The sequence below is a fragment of the Nannospalax galili genome, unplaced genomic scaffold (genome assembly GCF_000622305.1).
Source record: "Nannospalax galili isolate Female #2095 unplaced genomic scaffold, S.galili_v1.0 scaffold664, whole genome shotgun sequence".
Taxonomy (NCBI): domain Eukaryota; kingdom Metazoa; phylum Chordata; class Mammalia; order Rodentia; family Spalacidae; genus Nannospalax; species Nannospalax galili.
Window position 1 is genome coordinate 1,796,744 of NW_008354274.1, and position 18,420 is coordinate 1,815,163.

General features: G+C 43.1%; 1 protein-coding gene across 3 annotated transcripts in view; it reads right to left on the reverse strand.

The window, feature by feature from the left end:
* Window positions 1-18,420, reverse strand: part of Sdk1 (sidekick cell adhesion molecule 1) — a 1,173,668-nt gene that overhangs the window by 479,431 nt on the left and 675,817 nt on the right. The window lies entirely within an intron of this gene.

The following is an 18,420-nucleotide window of genomic DNA, read 5'->3' on the forward strand; positions in this document are numbered from 1 at the left end:
CATGGCTTATGTGAACAGAAATTCCCAGAAAGAGGCTGCATCTTTTATTGAACACTTGTTCAAGGCTGATAACTGATTAGAACTTCAATGAATGTGGAGAGTTTGGAATATTGCAGCTCCAGAGCCTAACTACAATTTAGCATGAGCTCTCTCCCCTCCCTTCCCCAGGTAATAGCCATTCCTTGCCCATGTGGCTCTGTGCCTGACCTAACATCCTGTGACCAACAGATAAAACCTTCTGGAATGTGTTGACTTAAGAAAACCCCAGCTTCCACCAACCAAAAGGCTGAGCATGTCATTAGATAGCATCTGAGGCCTATAGCTGAGATTTCCCCAATTTTATACAACTGTCCACTTAATGTTTCCACCAGTGTATTTGGAAAAGCGCCTTGATTTATGGCTTTCTTTGTTTCTGTTACTATAAAAACATCATCAAACTGTTACTGCACTGGAACATGGAATTTGGAGTAACCTAATGTTCTCAGGCCATGGTCACTCATATTTGGCTCCAGAATAAACTATCTCTTATCCACTTTGAGGTGACAGTTGCTTTTTTCATTGACACTGGAGACCCAAAAGGTTCTGACTACATTTGGAATGGTGACTTACTGTGACTTGTGTATCAATGTCCTCCGAGAGTGGTGTTCTCTAACACCCTGGCAGGAGTAGAGGTATTCCAAAAGACACTGTGTCCACCCTTTGGCTAACAGACTATTGAAACAATGGTCCCCCCAAAGTTTTATTTCCCAGGAAATCTCATATTAGGAAAAGAAAAAAACACTGAAGCTTGATGTCAGCCAGGAAAGGAAGTTTTCTCCCTGGAAGAGACTTAACACAGTTCTGACAATTTGCCAGGCCACCCTGAGGAGAGACTGAAGCCAGACAACCAATGGGTCAGCTATGGGTGGGGCCACAGCTTGACCAGGAATGTTTAGTTATACATTCCATTTTCCCTCTATTTAAACCTAAACCTCAAGTCAGGCCCCAAAGGTGGCCTGGGGGCAGTCAATCTACCTCTTTGCCCCTCTTCCCAAGGTGGCCACATTGAATAATCTCTTTTCTCTACATTTTAGTATCACTTGTTTCTTTAATTGGTGGACTGAGGCTAGGTTGTCAGGTTGGTTGGGACCAGCTCTGACCCCAATGGCTCAGGTAACAATCCCACTGTCTTCCTGTTTCTCTTTTTGTTTGCTTGACACACGTTTAAAGTATGTTGTTTACCACAAGTACTTCCATTTCTTGGGCAGATAGAAATAATATCTAGGGAGGAGATGGAGGTAAGGATACAGGTTATGGCTGTGTTATGGACAAAACTGATGTGTTATGGGTATTATTCAGGTCAGAGCCTGAGCCTTCATAGACCCCTAAGAAGCCATGTTTGGCCATCCATCCTCGATACACAGTGAACAGCATGCGGCCATGCTGGGAAGAGGGACAAAGAAGTCAAATGACCCTAACATGAGGTTTAGATCAAGTTCAAACAGGGTCAAAGGGCAGTCTATTGATGATGAGGGCTTTCTGCTGGTGGAGGCACTTGTCCACGTCCCTGCTTGTGGAGCCCAGTACGGTGATGCTGTCTCTTTTTGCCTCCTCATTCTCCACCTCCCTAGGGACAGAGGTACAGCTTAGTTAATGGTCAGCTTGGAAAAAATTAATTTATTAAGTTTTTTGGAGGGAGAGGAACAGAGGTTTGAGAGGAGCACTGAGTCAAATCATCCTTCCCCTAAGAGGTTTATTAACTCAGGCAGCAGCAGGGAAGTGGGGATCTGAAATAGTCCGGGTCCTGTGGGGCAAAGCACGGTGTCTCTTTTTAACATTTTAGAGGGAAGGGGAGGTTTTGCATAGAGGGCAAAGGACCTAATTAATGCTGACCCATGCTATGTGACCAAGGTGGGTGAGGAGGGACACACATGACTTAGGATCTATGATAAGGTTCAACCTTTCTCTAGGTCAAGGAGTGGGACTTGGTTGGTGATATTAGGTGACAGTAGTCAGTCTCCCACCTGAGAGGCAAGGGTATTGGGGTGCTTCTTCTCTGTTTGCAATTCTCTCTGCTTAGGACTGAGAGGACATTTTCCACACAGTCCCCCCTTCTCTGCCATCCTGGAGATCCTCTCTCATTCACATCCTCCTTGGATGAGGAGGGCAGCACGCAGCTCTCCAGCCTATCTAGGACACAGTGGCTCAGCTCAGCTTTCTACCCCCTTGATCAGTTATTAAGATCATATTTTAGCCTCCTATCTGCCTTCAGTAGACACAGGAGGAAGGCAGGAAAAAGAGGGAGCTCTCAAGCCAGAACCATTGTTAAAATATATATTCACCCCCTCTTTTTTCCCAAACCTGACTTAAATGACAGCAAGAGAACTTTAAAAATTATTGCCCTGTAAGTACAAAGTGAACCAAAGAGGACAGACTGTGAACTTAATTGATGGGAGTGGAAGGAATTACAGCACAAGACCCATTTTAAAAGATACCCAAGGGCCTGGGGAGATGGCTTGGAGGTTAAGAGCACTTGCTGTGCAAGTATGAAGACCTAAGTTTGAATCCCAGAACCCATGTAAAAAAGTTGGCCTTGACTGTAACTCCAGAGCTATAAGGGCCAAGACTGGAGGGTCCTGAGGCTTGCTGGCCAGCAGCCTAGTCCCAGGTTCAGTGACAGATGCCATTTCAAGGGAATAAGGTGGAGAGTGATAGAGCAGGACACCTGACGTCTTCCTCTGGCCTCTCCATATGTACAGGCATGCATACTGGCACACCCCTGCGCATGTGCGCACAATACCTTAAAAAAGGTTAAGTAGTTTATACTGTGGAACTCAGAAAAGGGGAAGACTGTGGAGGCCACAGAGGTTTGGGGGAGTCAAAGTTGCAAATGGAGACTCGCTGCATACCCACATACAGAGCCCAAATTTACATAACACAGTCTCTGTTCTGTGCATTAAAATATTAGAGGTGGGTTGGTTCCAGGCAGAGTTGCATTAAAAATGAAACCACTTTATACTCATTAGCATGCTTACTTATGAAAGCATTAAAACAGGAATTAAGTGTTGGCAAGGACACAGAAATTGGAACCTGTGTGCACCTCTGGCAGAAATACAAGCGTGCTGCAGCAGAAACATCCCTCAAACAGTTAAACAGTTTCCTGCCATAGGACCTAGCAATTTCAATCTCTACTTTTATACACAAAGGAATAAAAAAAAATGGGGACTTAGATATGTGCACACCAGGGTGCAGAGCAGCATTGTTCCCAAGACGCAAAAGATGGAGACACAGCAACCCAGTTGTCCGTCAGCTGATAAGGATCTGAACCAGGTATGTCTGTTTGTGGACCATGGGCCAGAGGTGCCCTAGGACAGGTATAAATACAGTCCAACTCAAAATCCTAAACTTGCTTAAAACATTGTATTAGTTACTTTTCTCCTTCCTACAACCAAAGCTCTGTTGAAGAAGGACTGAAGAGATGGCTCAGTGGTTAAGAGCACTGGCTGCTCTTACAGAGGACCCGGGCATGGCTCCCAGCAACCACACGGCAGTTACCAACTGTCTATAACTCCAGTTCCAGGGGATCCAACACCCTCTTCTGACTTCCATGAGCATTGCACAACATGGGTGCACTTACATACATGTAGGCAATACACTCAAACACATAAAATAAAAATAATAAATTTTTTAAAAGATCTGGCAAGAAAAAAGCTCGGATTTCATTCTAAGTTTCCTTTTTGTTGCTGTGATAAAACCTCAGAGCAAAAGCAGTTTAGGTTGGGCGTGGTGGCGCATGCCTTTAATCCTAGCACTCAGGAGGCAGAGGCAGGTGTATCTCTACGAGATCAAGGCCAGCCTGGTTTACATAGAGCGTTCTAGGACAGCTGGGGCTACAGGGAGACCCTGTCTCAGACAAACAAACAAAAATCAACATAGGGGAGGAAAGGGTTTATTTGGCCTTATGCTTCCAGGCCACAGAAGGGCAGGAACTCAGACAGGAACTTGAAGTAGAAATGATGGATGAGCACTGCTTGCTGGCTTGCAAGCCAGGCTCAGGTAGCTTTCTTTTTTGTTGTTGCTACTTGTTTTGTTTTGAAACAGGGTTTCCTTGTAGCCCCAACTGGCCTGGAGCTTCCTATGTAGACCAGGTTGGCCTCGATCTCATAGAGATCTACCTGCCTCTGCCTCCCAAGTGCTGGGATTAAAGGACTGCAGCTATTATGTCTGGCTCTCAGCTAGCTTTCTTATACAGCGCAGGACTACCTGCCTAGGGATGATGCTGCCCACACCGGGTAGGACAGATTTATTTTTCCTCCTTGTTTCAAGGGGCACAGTCCATCATGTCAGAGAAGGATTTCCAGAAAGAATAAATGATCAGCAGTCATCTACTCCAAGACTACACAGGCCCTAAAGTGCTGTGTAAAGTGTGTCTCTCAGTCTGGCTACAGACGGAATCCCTCCCAGGAAGCTCCAGAAAGCACTGAGTCTGGCTTCCTCACCGGGAACCTGCTGGCATTGGTCTGGGGTGGTTTCAAGAACTTTCCAAAGCTCCCCATGTGGTTCTAATATGTACCCATGGCTGCTGGGAGCTGATCTAAATAAAGGGAGGCAATTTCCCAATCATTTTGTAAGCAGACAGATCTGTAGATGTGGTAATTCTAATGAGATGTTTGTGGGGGGAACTGCAGCTGCCACTGCAAGGCATAGCTTCCAACCCGCTTTCCAAAACATGGTTACACAACAGACCCAGGAATCCCTGTTTGAGCCCAGGTCACTACACATGCAATAACTGGAGTCTCCTGCATCTGTGTGGGTCCGTGGCCGACCCCACAGTCACACCAGGGCTCTTGAGTGCCACAGCTGCCTGGATTGTTTTCCATGGAAGATGCCCACCTTCACATTGGGACTCATAAACGCAAACGCCTCCAATTCAGTAATCAGGACAGATAATTGCATCCTCTTAATTGTTTTCTTTTTTCATCTCAGGTTCACATTGATGGGAGGTGGTAAAATTAGTCCACAAGCCATGTGAAGTTTGCTACTTTGCTGATTAAAGCCTTAATTGATTCAGAATGTTTTACAAATCAATCTCCTGGAATTACCCCAGGCTCACGCAAGGCAGCCTAGAAAGAAGTGTTTGTCCCAAATAAGGGTTTGAATGAGCACCATGCTAGCAGACACCCCTTCCGTGAAGACTCCCAAGTTCCCCCTGGTGTGGAAATGAGCCTTGCTGTCTCTCATTTGTGTTCAAATTATTCATTCCATTTCTTTCTGGTGGCACCCAAGCAGTGGGGGGTCAGCTAAAGCTCTCCAGTCTGAAGCACACAGCAGTCTCTGAGCCCCGACTGCCTCCACCATGATTACAGCCCTCCTGTGGGCACCATAACAATCAAGTAGAGAAGCTACAGTGTGCAGAGACATCAAAGGAAACCGCCACAGTCTGCTTCATTGTGTTTGTGAGTACGTCTGTGTGTCCATATGTCTGTGTCTGTGTGTGTATGTGTGTCTGTGTCTCCCTGTGTATATGTCTGTGTGATGTTTCTGTGTGTCTGTATATCTGCCTATGTGTGTCTCTGTGTGTATGTGTGTTTGCCTGTGAGTGTGTCTGTGTGTGTGTGTCAGTGTGTCTGTCTACCTCTGCGTGTGTACATGAGACTTAGCAACTATCAGAAACAGAAATTTTATCAGTATTCTGTCCCATTTTTGTGCCAAGCACTTCACTGACCTTCGTGAATTGTATGGCTTTTTGAATATGCAGTAGGGTATTTAATCAACCCTCATGCATGAGCAGCAGGCTGAGTGGGGTTGACACTGGTACATAGCCTTAGCCATTCTATCTCCTGGTGACTGTGACAGGGGCAGTAGATGAAGGGTTGTGTAGTATGAGGATGTTCCATGGTAAGAACTAGCAGCAGGGGCTGCAGAGAGGCTCAGCGGTTTGGAGCAGGTGCTGCTCTCCAGAGGACCCAAGTTCAGTTCCCAGCATGCATGTCAGGTGGCTCCCAACCACCTGTAACTCCAGCTCCAGGGGAGCCAATGTTTCTGGTTTCTGCAGGCACCATATACATATGCACATACCCACACAGGGACACACATGTATACACATAATTAAAAATAAAAGCTCTTTTAAAAAGAAGGGAAGGGGAAGGGGAAGGGGAAGGGAAGGACAGGCACCTGGGACCTTTCTTATACAAACCTACAGCAATGGTGTCAGCATGCATAAGACCCATGCAAGCTTAGGCAGACAAAATCCCAGCACAGAGCTGTGGAAATGAATAGCAAGCCTCAATTTTAGTCGAAGAATTATTGGCAGCTGATTACTGCTGGTTGAAGAAGAGCTGATCTTCTTAAAGGAAGGGACTGCAGATAGGTTGACTAAATTCCAGTGGGTGAACTTGCACTAAGAGACATCTGGGGACACAAACTTTACATGATAGAACTTAATACAAATGAATGTATGAACTCCAGTGTGTGTGTGTGTGGGGGTGCTATGGGAGGGTGCCAAAGGGGAAGGAGAGAGGGGGTATAAAGATGATTTTATGTATGAAATACACAAAAATTCAATAAAGAATTTAAAAAGAAAGAAAGAAAGAAAGAAAGAGAAAGAAAGAAAGAAGGAAAGAAAGAAAGAAAGAAAGAAAGAAAGAAAGAAAGAGAAAGAAAAAGTAGCACAAAACTGTCTTCCAGGATCTGTCCTGTATGATTGCTGCATAGATTCAAACAAATCTGTTAACAGCATTCTGGAAAGCCCATTATTCTTCCTACCTGGTTCGATCAAACTTTTAAATAATTTGACAACATGGCAAATGAAAATTTTCATTTTGTTTCAATTTGGATGTATTTTTAGATTAAGTATGAACCTGATCATGTTCACGCAAGGTTACTGGCAACATGTGTTCATTTCCTGTCATTCATAATGTCAAATTCAATGCCTAGTTTTTAATTGAGTTGTCTTTTTCCACATTTATTACCTCTAGAATTTGAGCCTATCTACAGTGATGGGGTTGCGAATGTTGCCTTCCAGTCTGTTTCTTGTCTCAATTTTAATTACAGAGTTCTTCTTTTAATATCATTTAATTTTTATAACATTTTTATTCCTTGACGTGCCACACATTTTTACAATGAATACTGATCATATCCATCCACCACCACCTCCCTCCAAATCCCCCTGTGCTCTCTACCCCCTTTGCAGCTTTGTGTCCTTTTTTTTTTTTTTGCTTTGTTTTTATTTTTTAGTAACCCCTGAGTTCAATTAGTGATGCCCATAGGCACATAGGTTCGAGGCCCCTCCCATTTCCCACATTAGAATTTTGACTGTCTTGATCTCCTGCGGGTTTTGTGCAACTGCTGAGTCCATGTGTACAGATAGCCATGTCCTGTCCGGAAGTCAGCCTTTTGTAGCTCTCCTCCCCATCTGTCGGCTCTTACATTCTTTCCCCCACCTCCTCCTTGAAGTTCTCTGAGCCTTGGATGGGAGGGGGTTGATACAGATGACCCATCCACAGCTGAGTACTCAGTTATTTATACTCAGCATTTGAGCAGTTATGAGTCTCTGCTTTAACCACTACCTGCTGCAAAAAGAAACTTCTCTGACCAAAGTTTAGAGCAAAACAAATCTATGAGTATAAACCTAAATATCTAGAATGTGGTTTAATAGCATGACCATTTAGCAAAACAACAGTAAGTTCTCTAAAAGGGCCTATGATCTCTTCTGTCATGGGCTTTAGACCAGGTTGACTGTACTAGGCATGAAATCCCTCCTGTGGAGTAGGCCTCAGAAACAATCAGAAAGCGTTTAGTTACGCTGTTTTGTACCAGTGGGCCCATCTCAGCAGAAGGTCAGCATTGTAAGCACTTGGTAAGACCCTGATGTCCTTTCTCTTCCAACAATGTGCACCCAACTTTTGGCACTTTGTAAGCTAGCCAACTGGGAGAGAGTTTCCTGGTCAGTTTGAGGTTGCAAACTTTGTGGTGTCTTCACCAACAGGGTCTTACCATCTAGTTAATGTGGGCAGCCAAGAGCAGTGACAATAGTCTGTGTTGTTCTGAATACCCCTGGAGCCACCCTGTTCAAAACCTTAGAGAGAGGTAACCTGTGCCTGGCTGAGAGACTCATTTAATGAACCATGCATTCTGAGAACAGCATTCCCACCTCACACAGGGTGCTTCTGTTCAAATTCCCTTCCAAGAAATTCATATATTAAAAGACCTGATACCCTGACACTGCTGGATAAAGCAGGGAGTGTACTTCACCTTGTAGGCACCGGTATAGACTCTCTGAACCGGACTTCCACAGTGAAGGAAGACCAGCAATGGACAAATGGGATCTTGTGAAATAAAAAAGCTCTGCACAGCAAAGAAAACTGTTAGATGAGTGAAGAGGCAGCCTACAGAACAGGAAAATCTTTGCCAGCTCTATACTTGACAGAGGATTAAAGCTAGAATATAAAAAGAACTTACAAAACAAAATGTCAAGAAAAGAAACAACTCAATTAAAAAATGGACTATGGAACTGAACAAAAAAGTTTTCAAAACAAGAAACAAAGTTGCATTCAACATCCTTAGCTACCTAATTTAAAGGCTCTTCTGTGTATGTGCGTGCTTGGATCAGGTGAATTTTATTTCAACAAATTTATAAACAGTATTTGAAAAAATTAGAAAAATGTTCACATCCTATGTGACTTGTCACATGATATTTTAAATATTCTTTATATTTATAATTGTATTTAGGTTTGTCCTGAAAGCCTAACTCTTTTGCCAATAAATTTCATTTCTCTAAGGCTCTTCTTTTTAACAAAGGTTTTATATTTTGATCCAAAATTTTCTCTAATTTGTGTGTGTGTACGTGTATGTGTGTGTGTGCATGTGCATGTGTTGGGAGCCACCTCAGACCTCATGCATGCTAGGCAGGTACTCAACCACTGAGCCACAGCCCCAGTCCCTCACTGGGGGATTCTAGGCAGGAGCTCTAACTGAGCCACAGCCCCAGTCCCTCACTGGGGGATTCTAGGCAGGAGCTCTAACTGAGCCACAGCCCCAGTTCCTCACTGGTACAGTACTTGCCTATAATGCACAAAGTCCAGGGCTTGATTGCCAGCCCTACATAACCAAGGCTTCATAAAGGCTAGGCAAGCTCTTTATTAACTGAGCTACATCTTTAGTACTATTCTATGTTTTTTAAAGAAATGATGTCATGGGGCTGGAGAGATGGCTCAGCAGTTAAGAGCACTGGCTGTTCTTGCAGAAGACCCAGGTTCGAATCCCAGCACCCACATGGCAGCTAACAACTGTCCGTAACTCCAGTGCCAGGGGATCCGACAGCCTCTTCTGTCCTCCGTGGGCACTGCACGACATGGGTGCACTTACCTACATGCAGGCAATGCATGCATACACATAAAATAAAAATAATAAAATATTAAAAAAAAGAAATGATGTCAGCCAGGCCTGGTGAGATACACCTTTAATCCCAGTGCTTGGGAGGCAGAGGCAGGTGGATCTCTATGAATTAGAAGTCAGTCTAGTTGCTACAAAGTGAGTTCCAGGCAAGCCAAATGACACTATTTTTAAAAAACAGTTATATATTGTGTATTCTGCATACAGCTTCTTTTTCTTTTCTTTCCATCTCATTTCGTGGTACTGGAAATGGAGACCAGTGCCTTGTGTGTGCGAGTCAAACATTCTACTCAGAATGATATGCCCAGCTCTGGCATTATTATTTGTTATACAAAAATATATTTTGATTGTCTGGCCATAGTCATGTTCAAATCTACCTCATTAGGCCAGCCTGTGCTACATGAAACCACATCTCAAAAAGAAGAAAGAGAAAGAAAAACAACCAACCAACCAATAGATAAATAAAATAAAATATAATGCTTTACGGATTGAATTGGTATGTATGTATGTGTGTACACACAAAAAAAAATTTAAAAAGACCCAGAAAAAAGCCACACCAGGTACAGTGGCCCAGGCCTGTAACCCCAGCATTCCAGTGGAGGAGGGAGGACCAGAAGTTCAGGTTCATCCTTCTTGGCTGTTTCTATAGTAAGCACCAGTCAAATTTTGTCTTATAAAGGTTAAGAGTCAACTGATTATCAAAAGACAAGCATTTTCTTTCTTTTCCTGTGCTGCTGGGGATGGAAATCAAAAGTTTTCTATGTACACAGTCATCCTCTCAGAAATACAGAATTTTGTTTTCTTTCTAATATCAATACCTCTTTTCTTGTTCTTAATACAGTGTCTCAGTCTCAATCCCATCATAACCTCAAACTCAAATGTTGCCAGGGATGACGTTGAGCTTCTGACCCTTTCTACATACATCCATCTCCAGAGTGCTGGGGTGGGACCCAAGGCTTCCTGCATGCAAGGCAGCATTCTGCCCTCTGAGCTGCAGCCCCAGCCCCCACACTTCTTTCTTTTCTTTCTTATTCCTCATCTGCCTTTATTTTTGTCTTATGACATTCTTTGTGTCCTCAGTGTGATGTTAACAGAAGATATCTTTGCCCTTGTCTGGACTTTATGTTTACTGCTTCTAGGGCCAGCCAGATGGCCCATTAGGTGAAAGTGCTTGCCACTCAGCCTGATGACCTAAGTTTGATCCCACATGGTAGAGAGAACTGATACCATACCCATAAGTTGTCTTATGACCTCCACACATGCATTGTGGCATGAACACACAAGCACACACATACACATACACAACATATGCATATATGCACACTCAAACAGATAAATGAAATAAAGCTTACTGACTCTAATAATTACCAATTCAATTGTTTCCAATACAGTTTTGTTAGATGCCCTCTAGTAACTTACATGGTTAAGAGTAATTCTTTCAACTGATGGGCCTGGCTTTATTTCTTTGTGTAATTCTGAATCACCTCTACATTCTTTGGGACTCAATCAACTGGTAATAGAGTGCTAATTATGACTGTCATAATTTCTTTGATCATTTTCCTTGAGGTGTTCCTCCTTGACCACTTGAATATTATTTTTCTGAAATTCTAATTTTTATTATATTAATATGGCTAAACCTAATTACATAGTAAGCATATGTCTATCTAACATGTCTTTACATGTTTATATTCCAACTTATGTCAATAATGGGTATGTAACTCCTTCACTGTATATAATGTAGCTGTTTTGAAGAACTATCTGAAAGAGTCTTCCAAAATAGGGACTGGTGAGGATGGCTCAATGGTTAAGAGCACTGACTGCTCTCATAGAGGACCTGGGTTCAGTTCCTAGCACACATATGGCAGTTAACAATCATTCATAACTCAAGGTTCAGGGAATTTGACACCCTCTTCTGGCCTCCATGGGCATTGCACACACAAATGTACTTATGTGTGGGCAAAACACTCATACACATAAAATAAAAACAAATTAATTTTTGTAAAAAAGTTAGTCACATTAATTTAAAATAGTCACACTGACAGAGAATACTGATTTGTTTGGACTAATCTGTTTATGTTCCTATTTTCCCATGCTCCTGGGTTATTTTAAGATTTAAAAAATATTATATATGTGTGTGTAACTGTGAGTGAATATGTGTACATGAGTGCAGATGCCCACAGAAGCCAGAAGAGGGCACTGGATCCTATGAAGCTGGAGTTACTGGTGGTTATGAACTGCCCAATATGGGTGCTGGGAACTGAACACGGGTCCCTGCAAGAGCCATATGTGCTCTTAACTGCTGAGCCATCTCTCCAGCCCCAAGTTTTTAAATTCTCTTTTCTAGTCTTTCTTTGGATGATAACATTCACTCCATTAGTTTCTTCTTCCAGTGGTTTAGAACCTGTGGATTCAGTTTCTATTGTCCTACTGGCTATCTCTAGATTTTTGGCATTTACTTAGACCTCGGTCCTTGCCAGCCCTAGCTCTTTTCTCCCATAATGCACAGTATCTCTGCTTGCTGATGTTCTTGAATCTCTGCTCTAGCTGGCATCATCAACAGGAAGCATGCTGTAACTAATACAGAGAGGTTCAGTGAGTTTCCTGTTCATAACCAGTTCCGTGGTCTGTAGTTTTCTGACTGCTGGAGCCTATCATATATTAATTCATTCACAGTCTCTCAGACCATCAAAGCCTGAAAAAGTCTTTACTGTCTTTATTTCATTTTGGTCCTTGAAAAAGAGAGCATAGAATTCTACACTTTAAGTTTATCCTTAGGACTTATGCCAAAGATGTCCTACCCATGGGACCTGTCAAGGTAATCTGCTGAAGCCTGTTTCAATTTTATTGACCCCCAATGTTTTGTTTTGTTGGCTTTGTTCTCTGGGCTTTTTAAAATTGTTATTTTATTTTTTTATTTGTGTATGTCTGCATATAGAGACATACTTGCCATATCCCACATGCTGAGGGTCAGAGGAGAGCTTGTGGGAGTCAGTTCTCTCCTTCTGTCATGCAGGTCCTGGGGATGGAATTCGGGTTGTCAGGCTTGGTGGCAAGTGCTTCTACCTGTTGAACCATCTCAGGAGCTCATTTTTGTTCTTTTATTTTGCAAGTTTTGTTTTATTTTAATTCAGTGTTTTGAGTCCAGAGTCTCTAGCCCAGGCTGGTCTCAAAACTCACAGGTAGGTAAGGATGATCTTAAACTCTTGATCCTTCTTCTTCCACCTCCCTAGTGCTGAGATTATAGGCTTGCACCACCATGCCCCATTTATGAGGTGTTGTGGATGGAACCCAGGGCTTTGTTTATGCTAGGCAAGCACTCTACCAACTGAGCGACATCCCTTGCCCGAGTCCTTCATTTATGGAAAACTGTTTAGAATTCCTCTGCCCACTCTCTTATTTGGGAAAAAAAAACAAAAAGAAAAACAATTAAAAAAAAAAAGCCAAAACTTCCAATCGTTGAACGGTGGCAAATCTGGCTCTATATTCTATGCCCATTAATTTTTAAAAAGTAGTTATTATTTTTATTTTATGTGTATGAATGTATTGCCTGCATGTATGTGAGTGTACCCGTGTTGTGCAATGACACGGAGGTCAGAAGAGGGCTTCGGATTCCCCTGGAACTGGAATTAAGGATGGTTTGTAGCCGCCATGTGGGTGCTGGGAATCGAACCCTCTGCAAGAGCGGTTAGTGCTCTTAACCGCCGAGCCATCTCTCCAGCCCCAATCCATTAATTTAAAAAAAATATTTTTATTTTATGTGTATGAGTGTATTGCCTGCATGTATGTGAGTGCACCCATGTTGTGCAATGCCTCGGAGGTTAGAAGAGGGTTTCGGATTCCCCTGGAACTGGAGTTAAGGACAGTTTGTGGCTGCCATGTGGGTGCTGGAAATTGAACCCAGGTCCTCTGCAAGAGCAGTTGGTGCTCTTAACCACTGAGCCATCTCTCTAGCCTATATGCCCATTAATTTTTAAAAATGTATAGTATATCTCCTGATCTTGTTGTGATACATTTTTCAGAAGAATTTTTAAGTTTGCTTTCCCATTATATCCACATTTTTCTCTAATGCATTGAACTTTTTTTTTTTTTGTAATTTTTAGTAGTGGCAACTTGTTCCTTTACAGCTCCTATATGAAACAAAGAATCTTTTCTATAATTTCTGACTGCTCATTCCAGACAGTGTTTCCTTGACAGACATTCTTTTGAGAGTGGTGCCTCTATCTCACAGTCTATTTCCCAGTTGGCTGGTAATTATTGGTATTATGCACGCTCAACCTCCAGATCCTCCTGCCACAGCCTCCCAGGTGCTGAGTCTACAGGCATGTACCACCACAGCCGGAGTGCATTCATCTTCCTACTTCAGATTTTGTGGAAGAATATCTGCTGAGCCTGGCCCTGCACTGAGAAGATGATGCTGTGCTACTGGCCAGAATGCAAATAGTTTTTTAAAAGATTTATTTTTATTTCTAACTATGTGCATATGTGTGGGTATGTGCACATGAGTATAGGGCACTTGGAGGCCAGAAGGGGGCATCAGATCCCCTGGAGCTAGAGTTACAGGTGGTTGTGAGCTGCCTGATGTGGGTGTTAGGAACCAAACTCTGGTACTCTGTAAGAGCAATATGTGCTCTGAACCAATGAGCCATCTCTCTAGTTCCCAGAATGTTAATCAGATGTCCTTCCCTCCTAGCTCACCTGAGAGTTGACCAGTCTCAGATCTCAAGGTTCCCATACACACATGTGGCCATGGCCAACATGGATGGAGAGGCATAGCACATGGAGAACATGGCAGACAGAGCTGTGCATGCACGAGGTTCCTCCTGCTCCCAGTGTCTCCCACCACTAGGGATACCCAGTCTTTCTGTGGGTTTCTTTCTATCCAAGGACTTTGCTTTCTCTTCAGGGATTTTTTTCACAGAATCTATCTTCCTCTTTCCTTGATGCTTCTACCTGCTTGTCTTTTTTTTTTTTCCCTTCCTCACTTGTATTTATTAGTTCTTTGAGAATTTCATACAATGGATTTTTTTTTTCTTTTTGAGTCAGGGTCTCCCTATAGCCCCAGCTGTCCTGGAACTTGCTATGTAGACCAAGTTAACCTGATCTACAGAGATCTGCCTGCCTCTGCCTCCCAGGTGCTGGGATTAAAGACATCACCACATCTGGTCCAGGGTTCACACTCTTAAAGAAAACTAACTCTCCCTCTCCCAGCAGCTATCAATTTCAGCTAGGTGTACTTTGGGCCAACCTGTCCTCTGCATGCTGGGATTTTGCCTGGCTTGAGCTTGCGGAGGTCTTGTGCATTCTGTCACAATCATGGTGAGTTTATAGGAGCAACTGTTCTGCTGTCTTCAGAAAACACTGTTTCCTTGTAGTCATCTACCATCTCTGGCTCTTACAGTCTTTCTGCCCCTTCTCCCACAATGATCTTTGAGCCTTTAGAAGAGAGGATGTGATATAGGGAGTCCCATGTAGGGCTGAGCCCTCTGCAGTCTCTTATTCTCTGCACCTGACCAGTTGTGGGTTGTCTGCCTATATTTCATTGTATCTTTTTCTACCATTTCTATTGTGTTAGATGACAGGGAGTGTCTTCAGGTCCTCTACTCTGAAATGTGATATAAAGTCCTTCTAAATTCTCCTCCTGGCTGGGGAGGTGGCTCAGTGACTAGGTCAAGCACTTTCTGAGTAAGGCTGAAGGCCTGAGTTCAAATCCCCAGAACTCATGTAAATATGGGCACACATTTACTAGTACACATCTATAATATCCCAGCACTCCTATGGTAAGATGGGAGGTGGAGACAGGAGAATCCTCGGAAGCTCATAGCCCAGGTAATGAGCCAACTAGGCTTATACATATAGCACTGAACAACAAAAGAGAGACCCTGTCTCAAAACCAGGTGGAAGGCAAGGACTGACACCCAAGGTTGTCCTCTGACCTGCACATGTGGGTCATGATGTGCACTGCCAACATTTATACACATGAGCACACAAACACACACACGATTGAAAAACTATTTCTTCTATGTTCTCAGAAGATATTAGCAAAAAATATATTGTATCTTTATGATTTTCTAATGGGTTTGGGTGCTCAGGTTAGTGTATAAGCTAAGGCTTCATAAATGACATTTTTCTTAAAATGCATTCCATTTTTAATGAAAGATCTTCTCATTGGCATTATCGGGCATGGTCACTTGTTCCCCTCAATAATCAGATCTTCAGAAGTTAGTACAAGACTCTGGTAGCAAGACTTGACAAATTTTTTTTGTGGGGGAGAGGGGTAGATCTACTTTTTCTGTCGATGTTTAGGCTGAAGTAACCTGGTGTCATGAGTAGGATCAGAAGCAAGCTTACTTTGGAAGGATGGGCAGCCCTTGGAATTGAGTATGGTGCCCACTATACCTTCTGGGGTCTCTAAAGTGAGGTTTAGCCTCACCTTTTCTTCCCTTGTGAGTCCTCTAATGAAGTTGAATGTCCTCTTTTAGGTAGAAGCTTCATGTATGGTCTGGAACTCCTCCCCCATGTAACCAAGGATGACCTTGAATCTCTGATCATCCTGTCTTCACCTCTGGAGTGCTGGAATCACAAGTATGTGCCACTACACAAGTTTTATGCAGTCCTGGGAATGGACCCTAGGGCTCTCTGCGTACTAGATAAGCAATCTACTAACTGAGTCAGATTCCCAGCCCTTTGTCTTGTTTTTAGACAAGTTCTTGCTATATAGCTCAGGCTGGCTGGCACTCAAGCTCTTTCTGCCCAGCCCTCCTGAGTGCTGGGACTACAGGGGTGTGCCACCATGCCTTGCTGTTTTTTGGTTTTAATATATGATTTGGTATAATCTACAAAGACATTCCATGAAGTGTGGACTGTTATGTTTATTATTCATATTTCAGCTGTGGCATCTTAGGCTGGAAGAAGGTAAGTAAACTTCCCACAGTCACAAGACTAGAAGGGGACAGAGTTTAGATGTAGACTGAGGCCAGATATTACTAAGCCCTTAGCTCCTCCTCCTCGCACACACCTCCTCCCCGCCTGCTCCTCCAGCGAACCCGACCCTCTTCCTTACCAGCTCATGGATGCTACTTGTTTCTTCACTTGACCTGTTCCTCCTTTTACCCGCTCTTCCTCCCAGCAAATCCTCCTCCCCACCTGCTTCTCCTCCCCATCTGCTCCTCCTCCCTACCTGCTCCTTCATCCCATCTGCTCCCTCATCTTTCTTAAGCATGTTCTTATCAGAGGGCACAATCCCTATAGTAAATTATTTTTTGGTCTTTTTGAGACAGGGTCTCCCTGTAGCCCCAGCTGGCCTCAAACTAACTATGTAGACCAGGCCGGCTTCAACCTCACAGAGATTTTCCTGCCTCTGCCTCCTGGGTGCCGGAAATAAAGGTGTGTACCACCAGGCCCAGCTTTAGTATAGTACATTTTTAAGAAATTTGTACTTTCTTAACAAAGAAATTAAGAAATTGTAAGATTTCTTAAAGTAAAATTAATGTATATCCATTCACATACACATACAAAATGAAACTGTTTTCTAATAGATCTTATAATATTGTAGTTCACTTGATTAACCACACATGTACACACAATGATTTCAAGGCAGAAGTCAGACTAGCTTGCAATGCCCTAAGGGCATCATCTATAAAACCATATGCCCACAAGCTGGCATTTAATAGATGCCCTCCAAACTTGATAAATACATGATCAAACTCCCGAATCTACACTCAGGACCACACACTGTTTCCAAGATTAGTTGCATGATGGAATGCTTTCCTTCATTTCAACCAGCAGAGTCAATACATACATTAGTATTGTCCAATGCCAAGCTCTACCTCACCTTCACTGTTAGGTACCATGACAGGGCCAATGAGTGGGCCATGAGAACATTCTGCCTCCTGGGACATGAGTCTCTCAGCAAGCCTGTGGGGTGGATGACTACTGTGGCAGAGGTACATGCAATGGAAAAATTAAGCAAACAGCATTTCTTTCCCATAACAGAATGTTCTTAAAATAAATGTAAAGACAGCTCAGTTGGTAGAGTGCTTGCCTAATCTACCCTAAGTCCTGGGTCAGATTCTAGGAACTGTGTAAAACTAGGCATGATGATGCATGCCTGTATCTCAACAGTAAGGAGATGGAGGCAGGAAGATCAGGAGCTGAAGGTCATCCTCCACTTCATAGAAAGCCTGAAGTCAGTCTAGGCTACATAAGACCCCGTTTCCAAAATAAAGGGCTGGACAGATGCCTCAGTGGTTAAGAGCACTTGCTCTTGGCAAGGAACTGAATTAAGTTCCCAGCACCCATTTGGAACAGCTCACTACTGCCTGTAACTCCAGCTCCAAGGAAGCCCTCTTCTGGCACCTACACACATATGTACATATCTACACAGAGGCGTACACACATATGCACACACAGACACACACACATAAATAAAAAATAAATCTTTTTAACAAAGAAAAGGGGCTGGAGACGGCTCAGTGGTTAAAAACACTGGCTGCTCTTGCAGGGAACCTGGGTTTAGTTCCCAGCACTCACATGGTGGCTAACAACCATCTGTAACTCCAGTTCCAGGGGATCTGATGTGCTGTTCTGATCTTTGGAAGTACTGCACCACACAGATGCACTTACATACATGCAGGAAAAACACTCATACACATAAAATAAAAATAAAAGTTATAAATAAATAAAAAAGAAAAGAAAAATATTTGTACAAATGGTGCCTCTGTCATCTTTTGCAACATCCCAGAAAGACATGTGTCCACTGGTGATGGCTGATGCAGTGCCATGTCTCTAGCAACAACTTCTCTTCAAACATTTCTTCTATGTGTCACTCTGGGCTGGCAGTCTCATTTGTTTTTTAATTTTATTTTTAATTAACACATAGTAACTGTTACAGGTAGACAGTGAAGGTTCAATTCCAGCATACAATGTGTACTGATCACAACAGGGTAATTAGCATTTTCTTTCTTTCTTTTTTTTTTGGTCTTTTAAGACAGGGTCTCCCTGAAGCCCCAGCTATCCTAGAACTCACTATGTAGACCAGGCTGGCCTTAA